We start from the raw sequence: 18,759 nt of genomic DNA on the forward strand, positions 1-18,759 counted from the left end.
GAGTTTATTGAAATTAAAAATTTGAGTTGATACAATGAAGGAAATTTGTTTAATAAATAAAAACTCAAAATATTTTTGTATCTGAACCACATATCTGAACAAAATAGCACTATTTGGCATGTTTTACTGCATCATCAGAAATAAAACACACACAATTACCCAATATGCTTACAAAATCTTTTAATAATATTTTAATAAAGGTTGTCGAATCTCAAAAAAATGTCATTGTATTAACTCAAAATTTTAATTTCAATGAACTCAAAAATTTAAGGCAACCAGGTAACTTTTTTTCTAAATATTTTTTTTTTTACAGTGTACAGTAACAGTTCAGGATACTTCTGCTATGAAGGTCACAAGATCATTTGTGAAAAGGGATGACCCATGAAATGTAATTACTATTTAGACATCATTCTTGCTTTCTAGCCATTGTTGACTTGATTAGGGCACTTAATCCCGGCTCTTCCCAAGGGACTTCCCCTACAATTAATTCTGAGAAACAAGTATGTGAACTCAGCATGCTTCCTAAGTATCTGCAAACATATTACGGTAATTTTATGCTTTTATATAGTCAAAAACTAGCACCTTTAAGATGCGTTTGGTCAATCGGATCACAAGCGGTTCATTTGAATAAGTGTGAACGCTGCCGTCTGAACCCTGGTGCGCACAAGTAGAATGAGACAATGATATGATGAGTCTTGCACCGCTTCCAAACCAACTCTGCTGCGGTTCGACTGAAATATTAATGCAGCACGGACCAAAGACTTGTAAACCAACCAAAAACAGGACATGATGTCACAAGATGTGACCCTAAAAAGACAAAGAATGCTTTTCTTGTCATAGTCGTGATGTTGCCCATCACAGTTCGGGACAGGTGTCAGAACTGCATCTCCTCACAACAGATCTTGGTTTGTGTGTGACGGTGGGATTCCTGACACTGTTTTTACTATAAGCTCTTCATGAATCTGAGCTGGTCAAAATATCATCATAAGCACATATAACCAGCGCATTTAGCCCAAAACACTGCATTGTTTTGGATATTCAGTAAGTTACGTCACTAAATATATGCAATAAAAGCTGACCAGTCAGGTTGTGAAGGTATCCCTATACGCATTTAGTTTCAGTATCTTTAGGTTTAATGTTAAAATGCCAATGTGAGCGCTAAGTGGACCAGGACTAAATGTGTTTTTGTGGTTGGCCTGGATCAAACAAGCCAAGCAAACCTAAAGTGTGAACAAACCCTAAAACGTTTTGAGCTTTGTCCAGATTGCTTTCGTACAGTACACACACTCTCACAGCGTTTGGCTGGTCTTGTAGCTGTCAGATCAGAAACAAAAGCTGAAGCTTGCCGTTTTTTTCTCTCGTCTCCAGTCTCGTTCATATGTAAATTGCACAAGCTTATTTTGTCCATTAGATTTAAAGATCTGAAAAACACATCCATTTACCCACCCATTAACCCTCCCCTGGAAGAAATCACGACAGTGGTTGAAAGTGGACATAAGAGATGGATTAAAACACTAGGTGTAAACGGGGATGAGTCTCGCTCGTCTACTTGTGATCCGATCGACCAAAACGCATCTTAATACCAGCTGCAAACAGGGCCTGAGAGAGTTTTAGACCAGTTGCCTGCATTACCAGTGAATTTATGCTTTGCAAACTAAAGTACAAACTATTGTGTGTTGTTGCAAATTTTGATTCGAAAATATTCTCTGTTTTAGTATAGCAAATCAGTATCTTAATGTTTTGTATCATAATTAGGATGTTAAAACGCTAGCATTTTAAATAAATATGAGAAATCATATCAGAATGAAGTCTGAAGGATCATGTGACACTGAAGACTGGAGTAAGGATGCTTAAAATTAGCTTTGCGTCATAGGAATAAATTACATTTTAATGTATATTCAAATAGAAAACACTTATGTTAAAAAAATGCTGCCTTAAGAGCTTAAGAGACTTCTTCTTAACACATTTAAAAAGATATGTGCCAAGTGGCATAATAATAAAGATGCTACATATTTCTACTAGCTAAATGCTGTTGCAGTGCTAGCATAGCAGCTCAGTGTTTTGCCAGGTCATAATTCATCAGGATTAGGAATATCCCCAAATGCAGCTGCAAGAAATAGCCAGACAAACACCCAGGGTGCTCAATGTCTTCTGTTCTTGATATCAGGATTACATTTTCTGCACAAAGACCTAAACTGTGCAACTTTCACAGCACAAATCACTTGCCAGACAACTTTTCATCCCTGTAGTTCCGCAGAAAAACAGGCACGCTTACAAAACACGGATCCAAAAAATCCCTGACTGTGTCTTTTTGAAAAGTTCCCAGTTATCTATCACAGAGAGCGCCGGGTCCTGCGGAGAAGGGAAACAGTGGGTTGTCTCTGGTGTCTTGCCTTTTGCAAACTCAGTTCATTAATTAAAACAACCTTCCTTCTACATCAGAGTCACAAATTGAAACTAAGCAAGAGGCCTTTTGCAATTAAGATGCACAGATCCAATTAAGAGAGTGATTAATTGCCAGGGAGGGAATTTAGAGAAGGACCGACTGCAAACTAAGGCACAGCGGTTGGTCCTGAAACGGGTCCGCCGTCTGCGAGGATGAGAAATCAAGGAAATAATTGTCCAGCAACAGGAGGCTGAAAGGTTACAGTTTGAATCAGAGCATTGAAGGACGACCATGTAAAACCATACGGGGCTGAGTGAGTCCACTAAAGTGTTTTAATCTTTCTTTTTAACTTACCAGGAAATAAAACTTTGGTAGCCTTATGAACAGAAGCAAACTCTTACCAGAAGAAATGTTCTAAATTATATGCCACGTTAACTTTATAGCGCTATACTTTTACTGTATGTCAGCTATTGTCTCATTTGTGTCTGTTTTTATTTTTCCCCATGCAGGAATTTTACACACAAAGCTGATAAATGAGTCTCCCAAGTTTCCGGAAAAAATAAATATATGTATTTATAGACTACTTTCACAAAATACTGACTAATACTTCATTATTTGCACGAATGTGATATATAAATGAGAGAAAATAATGACCTGGGTCATTATAAGAGAAAATAATGACCAGCCATGGAATCAAAACGGACAATTCTTGATTTTTTTTAATTTTATGAACTATTGCAGTGTCTCTTATAAATAATTTATTTGTGCAGATCATTAGTTTTAAATTCATGTGCCTCATAATCTTTAATCTGAATAAGTTCGCCTCCCTCTTGAAGCGACATCTCTTCTCTGAAGACGAGGGCGGGACAACCTGTCACGCACATGAGATCCACCAATAGCAAACCACAACGATTCAATGATCGGCTGTGCCCCTGCCTTCATCTTCTGCCAGGAAAAGCAGAAGCCATTACCCTCTGAATGTGAGCTACGGACGGGGCCTTCACCCAAGAACCTTATCATACAATATTTTGCCTTCCTCTGCTGGTCTGTTAATAAATAAATGTCACTGTTATGTTATCTTGCTCTCTGAGTCTTTCTGGTAGAACTACATGTAACATGTAACAAGGACACAAAATAAAGTGTTACACTGTAACGGATTTTTGTAATTTGAACAGTATTTTACTGTAATATGTACAGTATAATACTGTTAAATGTACTAACAGTATAATACTGTTAATAGCAAAGGATTATGGGACAATATATGTTTACTACTGTAATTATTCTCTACTGTAAATCGATTTACAGTAGCGACAATGCCCGCAAAAAACTGACCAATGACAATGGAGACTTCTTTTCAAGTTTTTTTTTTTTTTTCGGTTGGTGGGGGCAAATGAGGAAAGACTCAACATAAAGGTTAGTATTATTTCTGTCTTGATTTTATTTAAAACTGAGATATTTTCAAACTCATTCACTTATTATCAACAACCTAACATGAACCAGTGCTGCAAATTGAGTGAGTTTAGCAAATTTCTGTCAAGAGACTTTTTTCTGCATGTTTGTCAAGGCGGGTGGTTAACATACGGTCGTCCTTGTGATTTTTGTTACTTCAACGGGGTGAATAAAGGTTTTCATTGACTAATAGTTAGTGAAATAGAAAAAAAGCTATTTTAATGTTCATCTACCTCATTTAAATTAGCTAAGCAGGGGCAGCAAACTACCTTAAAACACCGAAAGAAAAAAGAGACGGTTGCACACCGGACGCAAAGCTCAGATTTAAATCTTCTTCTGACAGAAGAGCTGCACGATGTGTGTATCTTGCAGCACAGGGTGAAATCAGTAACGTAAGTTATGTACATTGGCGATTTGAAGGAAATAAAATATAAATTTAATATAAAACCTTGAAATGGCGCTCCGTGGAACGGCAGGATTTTGATCAACTCCCAGAGTGGCCGCGGACAGGCACCGAATGCCGCCACCGGTGTGTTGTTAAGTTACACTGTTCGAATTTCAGCGGCGCCGTGCCGAGCTTTGCGTCCGGTGTTCGAGGTTGTAATCGTTTTTCATTGACTAATATTTTTCATTGACTAATGACTAACAGCATTTCGAACTGAATCTGTTGTTTTTGTTTAAAGTTTGCTGTTAAAACCGCCATTTGGAACATGGGAGGTGTCTTGGAGTGTTTTTCTGGCGGTTACAGTCTTCTGAGGAAACTGGTAAGCAGAAGCTGGTGATTATTTGACTCTTTTAAAACGTTAAACTTATATCGTTAAGATACAGTTTAAAAAAGCAACAGTCAAGATGGTTGTGCAGTTTGTGTGCAAACACTGAAAGTTGTCTGTGCGAATGCATTGCAGATTTTACACCCTCTTGTGAACGCATGTTGGAGATTAATATTTTGTAAATAAATTGTTAGATTATGTTTTATTTAGGCAGCAGCCAATCCAACCAGGCTGTACATCACAAGCACTTATCCTAAAGCTTTAAGGCTGTATTTATTTGATCAGAAACAGTAATATTTTGAAATATTATTGCAATTTAAAATAACTGATTTCTTTTAAAATATATTTTTAAATGTAATGTATTCCTGTTATCATTACTGCAGTTTTCAGTGTCACTTGATCCTTCAGAAATCTTTGTAATTTAGATGGCTTACTGCTCAAGAAACATTTCTGATTATTATCAATTTCTTAAGACACAAAACAATCGGTTTCTGTGAGAAACAAAAAACTATTTGTTATTTTTTTACCTCATATCCTGACGAGTCATATCAAGTTTTCCCATCGTCTATTACTTCCATCTGATAAGGTTAAAATGACGCGATCCTCATTAGTTTGACCTTATCAGATGGAAGTCACAGCCGATTGGAAAACTTGATGAGACTCGTCAGGATATGATGTAAAAAAATAACAAATACTGTTGTGTTTCTCACAGAAACCAATCGCTGCGTGTCTTAAGACATCAATGTGTCGTCAGGAGCAGCAGGGTTTTTGTGCATGTTGTCTAAGCATGTTTTTTTGTTTTTTTTGTATGTTTTGCTCTCATAGACTTGTTACCCATTCACACCATTATATGACTGGCACACAGCAACGGTTGGAGTAAAAAAATCTTCATTTGTGTTCTCCTGAAGAAACAGACACACCTACATGTTGGATGCACAGGGGGTAAGCAGGTAAACATCACATTTTCATTTTTGGGTGAACTAACCCTTTAAAATAAAGTTACGTTATTAAGTGAAAGACACTGAAGCGCATTCTTAAGTTGAATGGGCTTTTTCATTGGACATTTGCTGGCTTGAATGAATGGTAAATGGACTGCATTTATATAGCGCTTTTAACAGACCCTATGGCCATCCAAAGCGCTTTACATTTTGCCTCGCATTCACCCATTCATACACCGACGGTGATGTCAGCCATGTAAGGCGCCATCCAGCTCGTCGGGAGCAGCTGGGGTTAGGTGTCTTGCTCATGGACACTTCGACACTTGGTCAGGTGGAACCGGGGATCGAACCACCAACCTTTCAGTTTGTAGACAACCTACATGAACCACTGAGCCACTGCCTCCCCATGAATGAACCAGAAGCATCGCACCAAAGGAGCGCGCACAGCGTGTTAACGGGTTGGTTTACACAAAAATGAAAATTCTGACATTAATTAATTACTCTAATGTCGTTCGACACCTGTAAGACCCGCTTTCATCTTCAGAACACAAATGAAGATATTTTTGTTGAAATCTGATGGCTCAGAAAGGCCTTCATTGACACCAATGTCATTTCCTCTCTCAAGACCCATAAAGGCACTAAAGACGTCGTTACAAAGCCCATCTCACTACAGCGCCTCTACAATCACTTTATGAAGCGACAAGTATAGTTTTTGTGCGCCAAAAAAATATTAAATAACGACTTGTATAGTGATGGGCATTATGAATCAGCATATTGATTCATGATTTGGATCGCCAATGTCACGTGATTTCAGCAATTTGGCAGATTGACACGCGATCTAAATCATTAATCAATACGCTGATTTATAACCAGTCAAAGCTTTGTTTTGAAATCGGCCTATCACTATATAAGTCGTTATTTAGTTTATTGCACACTAAAACTCTTCTGGTCTCTTCATAAAGTGATTGTAGAGCCGCTGTAGTGAGATGGGCTTTGTAGCGACGTCTTTAGTGCCTTTATGGGTCTTGAGATAGGAGATGACATTGGTGTCAATGAAGGCCTTTCTGAGCCATCGGATTTCAACACTAATATCTTCATCTGTGTCTGAAGATGAAAGGGGGTCTTACAGGTGTCGAACGACATTAGAGTAATTAATTAATGACATAATTTTCCTTTTTGGGTAAACTAACCCTTTAACACACTGTGCGCGCTCCTTTGGCGCGATGCTTCTGGTTCATTCAAGCCAGCAAATTTCCAATGAAAAAGCCCATTCAACTTTAGAATGCGAACTTTAGTGTCTTTCACTTAATAACGTAACCATGTCTTAATGCCAGAGACTGCTCTATATCTGTATATGCCATTCCTAATGCAGAGTAAAATGATGTTTCATCAGTCATCTCTATCTCCGACTTCTGTGGTTAAGTAGGATATACTGACCGGTGTGGTTCCCTAAACATAACTTGTGGCCACGATAAATAGATGTTGTTCTCTCAAAATATGAAGTCAAGGCCACGACATGTCGTTAACTCAACAAAATGATCTCGTGGCCACGATTAATTATCACGTTCCCATGACTTAATAGGACATTCCCACAAAATAATATCTCGTAGCAACAACATATCACGTTCCCACGAGTTTATATGTTGTGGCCACGACAAAACTAAGTGAACCAAACATGTCCAAACATGTCCCCTACCGGTCAATCTACTGAATCACATAAGTATTCCCCTAAAAATTATCTTCATTCACAAACCACTGTTAACTTTAACAGAAAATGTAAGCTTAGGCTACTGGATGTTTGAGTTGGCATGGCAGAAAGCACGCAAAGTGATGTCTCTTTATAATCACTAAAAATGTGCCCCTCGTTTTAAAGGGTTCATCCAAAAATGAAAATGATTTCATTAATTACTCACCCTCATGTCATTGGAAACCTGTAACACCTTTGTTCATCTTCGGAACACAAATGAAGAGATTTTCGTTGAAAGCTGATGGCTGAGAAAGGCTTCAGATAGGCCTCCATTGGCATTCACTACATTCCCACTCACAAGGCCCATAAAGGCACTAAACACATCGATACAAAGTCCATCTCACTACAGTGGCTGTACAATCATTTGATGAAGCGACGTGAATAGTTTTTGTGCGCAAAAAAAAAAATCAAAATAATGACTATCTGCCAAGTTATTGTCTTCCGTTTAGGTCTCAGACGTGAAATAACGCGAAAGCGGCGCTCCTCTTCTGGGTCATGTATCGAACGGCGAATCTGCGTCATATTCTCGCGCATGTGTCGAGTTAATGTCAGTTACTTGGTGGATAAAGTAGTTATTTTGACTTTTTTTGCGCACAAAAACTATTCTCGTCACTTCATCAAATGATTGTACAGTCCCTGTAGTTAGATGGACTTTGTGTCGATGTGTTTAGTGCCTTTATGGGTCTTGTGAGTGGGAATGTACTGAATGCCAATGGAGGCCTTTCTGAAGCCTTTCTCACCCATCAGCTTTCAACAAAAATATCTTCATTTGTGTTCTGAAGATGAACAAAGGTCTTACAGGTGTCCAATGACATGAAGGTGAGTAATTAATGAAATCATTTTCATTTTTGGGTGAACTAACCCTTTAATTGCAATCTCACAAATTTCCATTATAATCTGTCTACACTGTTCTTTATTAATATAGTACATATTGCTTTTATTAACATCAAAGAGCATACATCACCATGTTATAACTGTTGGGAAAGCAGTGGTTTGATAAATGTTTTTTTTTTCTCTTGTGCTTGCAGGTTCATTCTGAGAATAAACCCTGATGGCACCAAATGGCAATCAAAATCACAGATCAGCCAGACATCTGGAAAAAGGGTCCAGAGAAAAATCGCCATCCTAAATCCCCTTGTGGCATCTTTCATCAGAGCTTGTTGACTTCGATTGGCAAAATTATTGAAGGCTTGTTCTGCTTTTCAGTATGTTTACATTTTTAGCCTTGTTAAAGGGTTAGTTCACCCAAAAATGAAAATTTGATGTTTATCTGCTTACCTCCAGTGCATCCAACATGTAGGTGTCTTTATCCCCATTCGCACGGGACTAGTATTATCTGTGGACCTCTGGTGGTTTGTAATAATTGCAGAGAATGTCTGTGATCTTAATCCCGTGCAAATCGGCTATGTCTGTAATTTGTAAAGTAAAAATTCCCCCGCAAATTACCTACCATCTTTCACCGAACACCGAGGTCCTGTGATAATATTAGTCCCGTGCGAATCAGCATCTCTGTGATTATGGCCAGGATTAGGCGGATCGTATATCATTTTTGTAAGGTTTTTGTTTCCTTTGCGCATTTCTATCTTTATCTTTCACTTTTCACTTTATCTTTTCTTTTGAATGGGTAAACAATTCTATCAGAGCAAAAAAAAAAAAAAAAAACATGCTTAGAAAACATGCACAAAGAGCCCTGTGGCTCATCACAAAACATTGATATATTAAGACACAAAACGATCAGTTTGTGTGAGAAATCGAGCCATATTTGTATAATTTTTTGTTACATCGAATACAACGCTATATCCAACAGCTTGGAACACACTTCACTTCCGGTAAGGTCAAAATACACACTCTGGAAATGGGATATACAAGCCAGAGCGTGTATTTTGACCTTACCGGAAGTAATAGACTTGTTACCCACTCACATGATTATATGACCTACACACATCAACGGTTGAGTTAAAAATCTTGATTTGTGTTCTACTGAAGAAACAAACACACCAACATGTTGGATGCACTGGGGGTAAGCAGATAAACGTCACATTTTCATTTTTGGGTGAACTATCCCTTTAAATACACAAGATGAATTCAAACACATTTGTAAGATATACTTTTTAAAGTAAATGTTAAACAGTTAAACAAAACAGCATATTTTAATGACAAATGTTCATGAGGACTCGTGCATTTTTTGGGGTAAAAAACTGTTTACAGTGCTGCCACACCTGTTGTTAATTTCATGGTTTGTCTTTTTAAACTCTGTTTGGTTTGGTTGTTTTGTTTCTTTGTTTTCTGTGTATGCTGAATTCTGTGTTAAATAAAACTGACTGCTGTGATTAGATCTGTTTCATCAACTTTATTGCAACCTTACGACATGTAGATTAAAATTAATTATATTTTGTTTAAAGTAAATTAAGCTAATTTAAAATCGTAAAAAAATTATAATTCTGTAATAGGAAATCAATTATAATACTGTAAATAAAAATATGGTACTTGTACTGTAAATGAAATACAGTACTCATACTGTAAATAAAAATACAGTATTTATACTGTAAATGTCATTACAGTATACCTTATTATTACTGTAAATTAAATTACAGTAGTGATACTGTAAACACTTTTACAGTAACTTACTGGCATCCAGCTGCCAGTAAGTTACTGTAAAATTTACAGCAACCCTTTTACAGTGTACCAAAAATGCTTGCAAATCGCTTATGTTATACTATCACTTATGAAACTCAGTATGTGGGGTAACCAAGCGGCAACCTCCCACAATCTCTCTTGAAGCCAATACTGAAGTAATGTAAACTGCAATTCTTCAGTGTAAACAGGCTCCAGAAGGGAGCAGTTCTCATTGAGCCCCATGTTAAAATTCCCACATTTACACCCTGGAACAAATAGTGGTTTTGGCCTATACGGCTAAGGGTGTTTTCACACTTGGGTCCTCTTTAAAAGAACCGAACTCAGACTCCTTTATGTGGACCAAGAAGTGAACCAAGTGAAAAAGGACCCAGTTCTCTTTACGTTCACACTGTCCCTGTCTCTGAAAGAGGACTCAGATCATTTTTGGTCCCCTTTAGTAGGAATGTGGTCTCAGACCCCTTTGTGTTCAGACTGTTGCTTTTTGGATCTAGTCCAGTTCAGTTTTTGATGGCTGACCCTATGGCGTTCAACATTTGATCCCATTCACTTACATTGTTTGTTCCTCAGTAACTCAAGATATTTGTTTGTAAAGATTATTATTACTTTATGACAGTACAAATGCTGTTGTATTAAGTAGTTTATCTTTAAAAAAACAAAAAAAACAAAAACATATATATATATAGGCCTATATATATATATATATATATAAATATGTAATACTATATATTCTTGCACTAGCTATATAACACGTCCTTCTTTTCAACTAACATTTGAATTGTTTTCCTTGATTCATGTTTATTTTATTGCAGAAGGCAATGATAACATCAGCATACAAAAAATAAACAACACAATAAAAAAATAAAAGAAAGATGCAAATTAAATAAACTGCTTTCAATTTCCCAGGTAAAGTATAGATATGCCTAAAAGCAGCATTCAAGAAAGACATGGAATAATCACATGAAAAAATAAAACTGCATTCTTCACTGTATGAAGAACTGCATATTCTGCATATTCTCCACTGATTCTTTTATTAGGCTAATGCAGATGTTTACATTCATTTAAGACAAAACCACCTGTTTATGTGAAACTTGTGTGTTTTTGACGCTTTAAAATAAATGCAATAAGACGCTAAAGATTCAGTTTATTTCACGCGCTGTGACAGCTGCTTCTGCATGCGCTAGGTGTGTGTGCTCGTAACACCATTTTAAACTGGCGCGCAGCCGCGTCTCTCTCACTCAGTTCGGAAGCGGTTGAAATTGCAATAAACAAGTGTATGTTGTGAACGAATAATTTGTAGAGATTTGTCAGAAGAATCAGCCGCGATGAACAGCCGATTTGTACGGAGGCATCTGATGACCAAACTACATTGGAATTCAAGAACAGAAAAAATCAAGTAAGCCCAGAGCAGTTTGTGTTCAGACTGTTTTTAGCGAACCGTAACATAAGATGAGATCGAACCGTACCCAGACCACCTCCCGTGATGGTCTCGGCTCGGTTCGCTTTAAAGGGGTCTGAGATCGTTAGGAGTGTTCACATATGGGCCAAAAATCACGCGAACCGCGCTCAGACCCCTGAAAAGGACCAAGTGTGAAAACACCCTAATTTTGACCTTCATGACAACTCTGGGGGGGGGGGGGGGGGGGGGGGGAATTATTTTATAACTCATTCGTTTACGTTATATAAAGCCTTAAATTTCTGCATAACTAAGGGCCTGGTTACTTTGAGTGACAGGTGGATAGCCATTTATCCGCTGTCTATAGACTCTTTTACAGCCCACGTGATCAAAGAGTTGCGCGCGCAGTTTGGCAACAGAAGTGGTGTTGTTCCCTAGTGGTTCTAACGTGTTAGTAACTCCGAAAGTTAATCAAAACGGTTTCCAGGCATCAAAATGTCTGGCTGTTGCGGCTGCACTAATCGCTATTCCACACCAATGGGCTTAAGTTTTATAGGATTCCGACAGGATCACGGCCGTTTCAGAAGAACCGGCGGTACCTGTGGCTGCAGGTGATTAAATGCATTGATTGGAACGAGGACATAAATGCTCGCATAAAAAAAATTACATTTGTAAAACATTTACTGCACCTGAAACTTAATGCTTTATAATAAACCTCCCAACATTGGCTGCCACTGGTGTGTATAATGTACCCCCCACCCCCAGATAGTCATTGTCTATAGTCATTGCGACACCTAAGCTCCGCCCACATCCCGCTTTTTTGCCCATTTTCTGTTACCCGGGAGTGACACGCGATGACTCGCTCGGAAGATGGCAACAGCCAGCTCGCCCCTACTTTTAGCTTCAGAACGGCTTATTGGAATCCTATGGGTGACGTCACGGACACTACATGCATTTTTTTTTACAGTCTATGGGTGTAACACAGCTCTGTTTTATCATATTAGATACAGTTGAGTGTGTTGAAATGTGCGTTCGCTTGACGGCTGCTATGTGACGCTTGTTCACACTGCAGTGAGCTAGATCATATTAGGCATGGTGAAACTTGGTACAGAGCAAATATGGCTCAGTGCATCTTACAACAGTTCCCACACAAGCGATTTATAGATTATCATGACAGAATATGCTAATCGATGACTTGAAGATAGTAAACTCCCCATCAGCTACATAAATTCATCCACTAACCATTCTTAAACATCTCACTCTACGTGTTGTCACCTTTCCTTGAGTCTCTCTACCACAGTCTGACTCCAGTTTGAACATAAAAGGCTGAATAGTTTCTGGCATTTTCAGTGCGTGTCTGCGTGAAGTAATCAGAGATGCTAACTCCAGCTCTTGAAGCTCCACCCCACAAGCAGCAAGTAATTTGCATTTAAAGGGACACACTCAAAAATGGAGCATTTTTGAATGTAGATGAATGCTATAAAAAACGATCTGTGGGGTATTTTGAGCTCAAACTTCACATACACTCTGGGGACATCAGAGACTTATTTTACATATTTTACTTATTTTACTTTAATATTTCCGGGGAAAATAAAATCCTCTCTGTGTCAAAATGACCCAAACACAACAGGTTTAAGTTGAGCCTCACCTCATCTTCGGTCGCACAGCCAGCTTGTGTTCATTTATTCTGATAATGAGAATAAGTTGGTGTCCCTGTGACTCGACATGCCATTAAACAGGCTTATCATACTGGGTTCCTTTCATTAAAATGAATGAAGGAAAGACAAATTTCCCAGTGTTCTTGTAAATATTTAGGGGCCAAATCTAGAGTCCAAGTATGAGCAAATAGTAATAATGATGATAGCCTTATAAAACAAACAAGCATCCCCGGTTATGTTAGAAATCAGGATATGAGTTGTTTGTCCTCGCCATGAAGTTGATTATCCACACGGAGAAGTCATGCCTGCAAATAGAAACACCATAATCACACAGCGACCAGGCAAAGCAGGAGGAAGAGGGTATATAAAAGAAACACTCTTAAGAAAAAGGGTTCTAAACAGTACCAAATTTGTTGTTGTTAGCTCAACACACTAATATACCAAGTTCCAGTGAAATATCTTCACAATCCTCTGTCTTTACATTTTTATGTGTGTATTTTGAGAAGCAGTTTCTCTGTGCAGATGATGAGGTTATGCCACGTGACAGTATCTGACAGTATACACAAGTGAGTTTGTATTTACATTTACAAAGTTTGTCTGTACATTTGATTATGTAAAAACAATTATGTTAATGGAGGCAAAAATTAGTAAAGGGCTCACGTACTGTCCATTTTTGTTGTGTTAAAAGGAAAAAGTGATATATGAGATAGCTTTAATGTTTTTTGTGACTGGGTATATTTAGGCATAAATTAATAATTTAAAGGAACACGCCGACTATTTGGGACGTTAGCTTATTCACCACATTCCCCTTTGTTAGAAAAGTCCATACATACCTTTCTCATCTCTGTGCATGCCATCACTCTGTCTGACGCACCCACTGCTAGCCTAGCTTAGCACAAAGACTGGAGGTAAATAGCTCCAGCTAGCCTACTGCTCAATAAGTGACAATTGCTGAGTATTTACCAGTAGTGGGAAGTTTGGATCATTTTACTTGAATCTCGTTCAGCAAAATGAACGATTTGTTCATTTAAGCAGAATCTAATTAAAATGTTACCTTGCATTTTTCAACAAATTTAGTACTTTTGGAATAAAAAAATAAACTATAAGAACTATAATGCAGTCATGGCCAAACTTTGAGAAAGAAATTATTAATTAGTTGCTTTGCTTGCCTCACTTCCCGATCCAAATTGTTCTTTCTTGAGTCACTTCACATTTAATCACGTCTGTTCCCCAGAAAGATCAGTACAGCTCTCGTGACTTCTGGTTCGAGCCGTTAGCTGTCTGATCTGGCCGTGACAGACTCATATGTATTACATGCGTCCGGAAAAAGAAAAGATTATTCCATCTCTCGAGTCTCGGGTTCCAGTCGTTCGTTCATCAAGTCCCAGCCCCATATAGGCAAGGCTAGTCACCGGAAACAAAAAAGATTAGTCCACCTCTTGAGTCCTCTCGTTCGAGTCCTTCATCCAAGTCCCCATAGGCTGAGAAACAGAAATGATTAGTTCATCTCTCGAGTCTTCAGGTCTGACTCTGAGTCTCGTTCTTTTGTCACATGACCGCTTCCTGATTCAGTGACTCACAACATATACAACATTACAGTCGTATTATTTACTGGATGTTGCAATATATTTATTATAGTAAAATCATCAGAAGATATGGGCAACAAACTTTTATTATGGCTATCCTTTCTGACCAACCCAATGTGTCCAATATTCATAGGAAAATCAATTATTATACTAGCTAAAAAACTGAACTAAACAAACAAAAACTTTGCACTTGTTTGTGAGGAAGGTTGTGAATGAACTAATTTCTGTATCCACCATGGCTGTCACATCACGTGACACAAGAACGAGACGGGCCTGAAGACCCAAGAGAACGAATAATTTCTGTTTCTGGTACAGACTTCATAGCCTTGCCTATGGGGCGGGGACTTGATGAACGAATGACTCGAACCCGAAGAGTCAAGAGGTGAACTAATAATGTTGTTTCCTGTACAGAACATATGAGATGTTGTGCATCTGCGGTCAACACAAAATAAACGAATCACTCTCTAAAACAACCCGTTGTTCTCGAGTCATATTAAAGATTTGATAAAAATGAACAAATTGTTCATGAACGGCAAATCACTAGTATTTACTTTTTGAAACCAAAAGACAGTCTCAAAAATAAGGTTTGAAATCGCTGGTGTTCCTGACGTCACAAACTACCTTGAAGTCAATCACGTCAACATGTGGGCGGGCTTTAGCATTTTTAGCATTGACCGCTCTGAAGCAGGGCAGAATCAAGAGAAGCCTTATCCCAGTATTTTTTTCTGTTGATGAAAATTCGGGTAAATTTAGTAGTGGAGCGGGTAAATTATTTATATGATATTACAATGTAATAATGAACTATATGCCTTTCTCCAATGACATTGTTCAAAGCGTTTCTGGATGCTGATTTTCTGAAGGCAGACTGAGATGGTGAACGGGAACATGGTTTGTGTAACATAAGCCCCATTTCCACCAAAATTACCCGGAACAATTTGTACCAGGAACTTTTTTACAGGAACTTTTCTCCCCCCCAGACCTGCAGCTGTCTGCGTTTCCACCGCGATAAAGTTCCGAGAAGATTAGGCAAAATAGTCCGGTGATGTAGGACTGCGCGCGACTGCTCCTCCAAATCAGTGAAGGACAGTAATCATTTTTAAGTGTACCGATTGAAAGATTTAGTGAACTGTTTACATGAGACGTAATCTAAACCGATCTGGTGTTTACATGTGATGACTTTCAATCGCAATCATTTTGTCACATGCAGTTTGTCTGCCGCACCAAAAATGTCGCCGCTATTTTCTCCAGCAGCTGGAGTGTGTTAACTGTAGCCATAGCAACTCTTAACGGCCACCAGGACTAATACAGTATTATTTATAGCTATTTGTTGTAAAGTGTAATAATCATCTCAGAAAAAAAAATCTTCTGTCAGGCGCAGTTAAAGTAAAAACTGCCTGCGGCAATATACGCTGTGTTATTACTCCAACATTATCTTCATAACTTACGTAATAAAAAGTTTACCCCTCAGATAAATGAGCTTTCCTCTCTTGTCAACATGAGCGCGGTGCGCGCCGTCACGTCATGTAAGGACACACACTTAAAAGTAATCGGTCAGGTCGTTTACATGGTGAAAAAAAATTAATAACGAGTATGGAAGAGATTCAAGCTGTGCTGCTTTTGCTGGTTATGTATAGGTTTACTAAAGAGGTAATTAACAACGACAGAAAAGAGCACTAATATGCAGATTCAGCAGCATGCAGCATATTCAGAAAGCTTGTAAAGCTAGATTTAAAATGACAATGTATATTATTATCAGCTATTACGGACATTGAACGTGAGATGGCTGAGACGACCGCGCGCCACCAGACAGAGAGCAAGACTGATATTTACTGAACGCAGAACGAACCTCGCAAAAGACTTTTAAAAATGCCGGTTGAACTGCGTGAGCTCAACCAATCAGCATGTTCAGCGCCCAAGTCCCGCCCTCGAAAGTTCCTGAACTTTGAAAAAGTACTACCTCGCGAGCAGGGCCGTTTGGAGGGGGAAATATTTACCCGGAACTTCATTTATACCCTGGTTCCTGCGGTCTAAACACACGAAGTACCACCCAAAGTTCCTAGTTCCTGGGTAAAGTTCCTGTGGTGGAAACGGGGCTATACATGGACTTGCATACGAGCCTGTATAATTCACTCTTCCTCTTTTGAATCAGTTTCTGGCTGAATTAAACCTGTATTGCCATTGTCCTGCGTTTACTACAGTAAAGTTGAGCAAGTGGATCAGGTGATCCAAGCTTGTGTGAGTGAATGGAGGTGGGGCTAATCATATTAGTCCGCATGTTACATTTCAAAAACATTTAAATCTAGTCATTTTGGTGATCAAAGATGAGTTTTAAGGGATAAAATGATTGACCACAGAGGAATCTATTCCCTGTACAGGAGCAGCAATTGAGATATTAAAGTGAAAGTGAATTTTCTTTCCTGTTGGTGTTGTTGACAGCGGTGTGAAATGTTGAAGGTGATGCGATGAGCCGTGTCAAGCCCTAGGTGTTCAGACCTGCGTCTCCAAAACACATGATTGTTTTGTCCACCTCCATACTGCTGTCCCAAATATAGGGAGGAGGGGGGAAGCCTCAGCGCCTGCCTGGAACTGAAGCTATTTTTTATGTTTTTGCAGGAACAGCATTCAACCATTATGGTTGGTAATAATCTGTAAACGTTCAACATTTTTCACCGGCTGATTCGAGAGACTGAAAAGAAACTTTACAGTCACCTCCCATCGTAAATAACCATTACTGCAAATTACTCTGTGAGAAAATTGTTCTCAGCCCCACGCTGGGAGGTGTGAGTTTGAGAAATGTGATATATTTTGTTATTTTCCATTCATTCACATCTCTCCGCAGCACACACTGAGCACAGAAATTGAACGTTTCCCCAGCGGCTGATTCTGCCTCTAAAACCGTTGGTGTTGATTCTCTTTTCTACCATACGCCTCTAAATGGGAACGCAACAGCTGTGCTCTGTAAGCTCTGAGTGAATCAGTCATGGCATTTCAAAGCGGCTTTTGTTTCCGTAATTGACTTCAACGCTGGAGAGCAGCATCACCTGCCGTCTCCGGTACCAGAGTCAATCGTAGATATTCAATGTGCCATTGACCAACCAGAACTTACCAAAGGAGAGGGAACATCGATTACGCGCTCCAGCCTTACAAAAGTTTATTGGTTTTAACTAGTGCTATTCCTTTGTGAGATGGCATTTAGAAGGATTGATCCCTCTGTAAGTCGGGCGCACGAGAAAGAGCCACATTATTGAGAAGTTATTATATAAGAGAGTCCCATGAGCTGAAGAAATCCATGGCAAAGGTTTTAATCATGTGCAACATGTGCACCTACACCCGTCTAGAGACCCCGGTACACACGCGCCACATGTTCCAGCACCGCCACCGGTTGGGTTTCCTGCTGATGTTTAGAGGGAGAGGGGAACCACACCGGGATGAGGTTGAGTAAATCTGTTCATTAATCTGAGCTTTGTGGAAAGAGTGTGTTAACCGCAAAGGCATCCTTTGATCATGAAATGCTCATTGCTGAGAGAGAGAAGTGGGCGGAAAGGTAATGAGAGCGGGTCTGAATCAACTGGACTTTGAATCAACTCACTCCAAAGACCTTTCGCACTTCTGCCAAATATTCTCATTAAAAGACACTGTGCGAGCCAAAAAGCTAAGATTTCTTGGCTTTATCAGGGGCGCTGAGAGCCATTTCCAGATGGCATGAAAGTCACACTGAAACAGTAGGAAGAATCATTTGTTTGCTCCAATATGAAAAGCAGCCAGAAGGTGCAATAAACTTTATAAGATGTTAAAATGCTTTAACATATCCCAGTTTAATTGACTAATAGAAAACGAGGGGAGAAAAACTAAATGAACATGTTCAAATCAGCCAAGAGATACGCATATATATTAGGGCTGTCAAATCCAACATAAAAGTTCATGTTCAAATACTGTGTTTATATATATATATATATATATATAAATTAGGGGTGGCACAGTTCACAAAACCCACGGTTCGGTTCGTATCACAGTTTTAGGGTCATGGTTTTCGGTTCTGTAAAGTTTTAATTGTTAACAATCTAGAAATTTATTTGAGCATATGATCTATAGTTTAATTATCCACAATTTAGGATTCAGTATTTAAAAAAAGTTATATCATGTAGAAGTTGTTTCCTAACTGTCTCCTGCTTAAACTGTCCAACACATTGGCAAA

The 18,759-nt window shown here is 38.7% G+C and overlaps 1 long non-coding RNA gene across 2 annotated transcripts; it reads left to right on the forward strand.

Moving 5' to 3' along the window:
• Positions 1 to 3,771: 3,771 nt before the first annotated feature.
• LOC137089766 (uncharacterized) lies at positions 3,772 to 8,931 on the forward strand. 2 transcript variants are annotated; one of them, XR_010907784.1, is made up of 4 exons: positions 3,772 to 3,799; positions 4,519 to 4,599; positions 5,431 to 5,555; positions 8,319 to 8,931. It is a non-coding gene; the product is annotated as an uncharacterized lncRNA (long non-coding RNA). The 2 variants fall into 2 exon arrangements; XR_010907785.1 differs by lacking the exon at positions 3,772 to 3,799 and adding an exon at positions 4,338 to 4,432.
• The last annotated feature ends 9,828 nt before the right edge of the window (positions 8,932 to 18,759 follow it).

Source organism: Pseudorasbora parva, chromosome 9, assembly GCF_024679245.1.
Source record: "Pseudorasbora parva isolate DD20220531a chromosome 9, ASM2467924v1, whole genome shotgun sequence".
NCBI classification, from domain to species: Eukaryota; Metazoa; Chordata; class Actinopteri; order Cypriniformes; family Gobionidae; genus Pseudorasbora; species Pseudorasbora parva.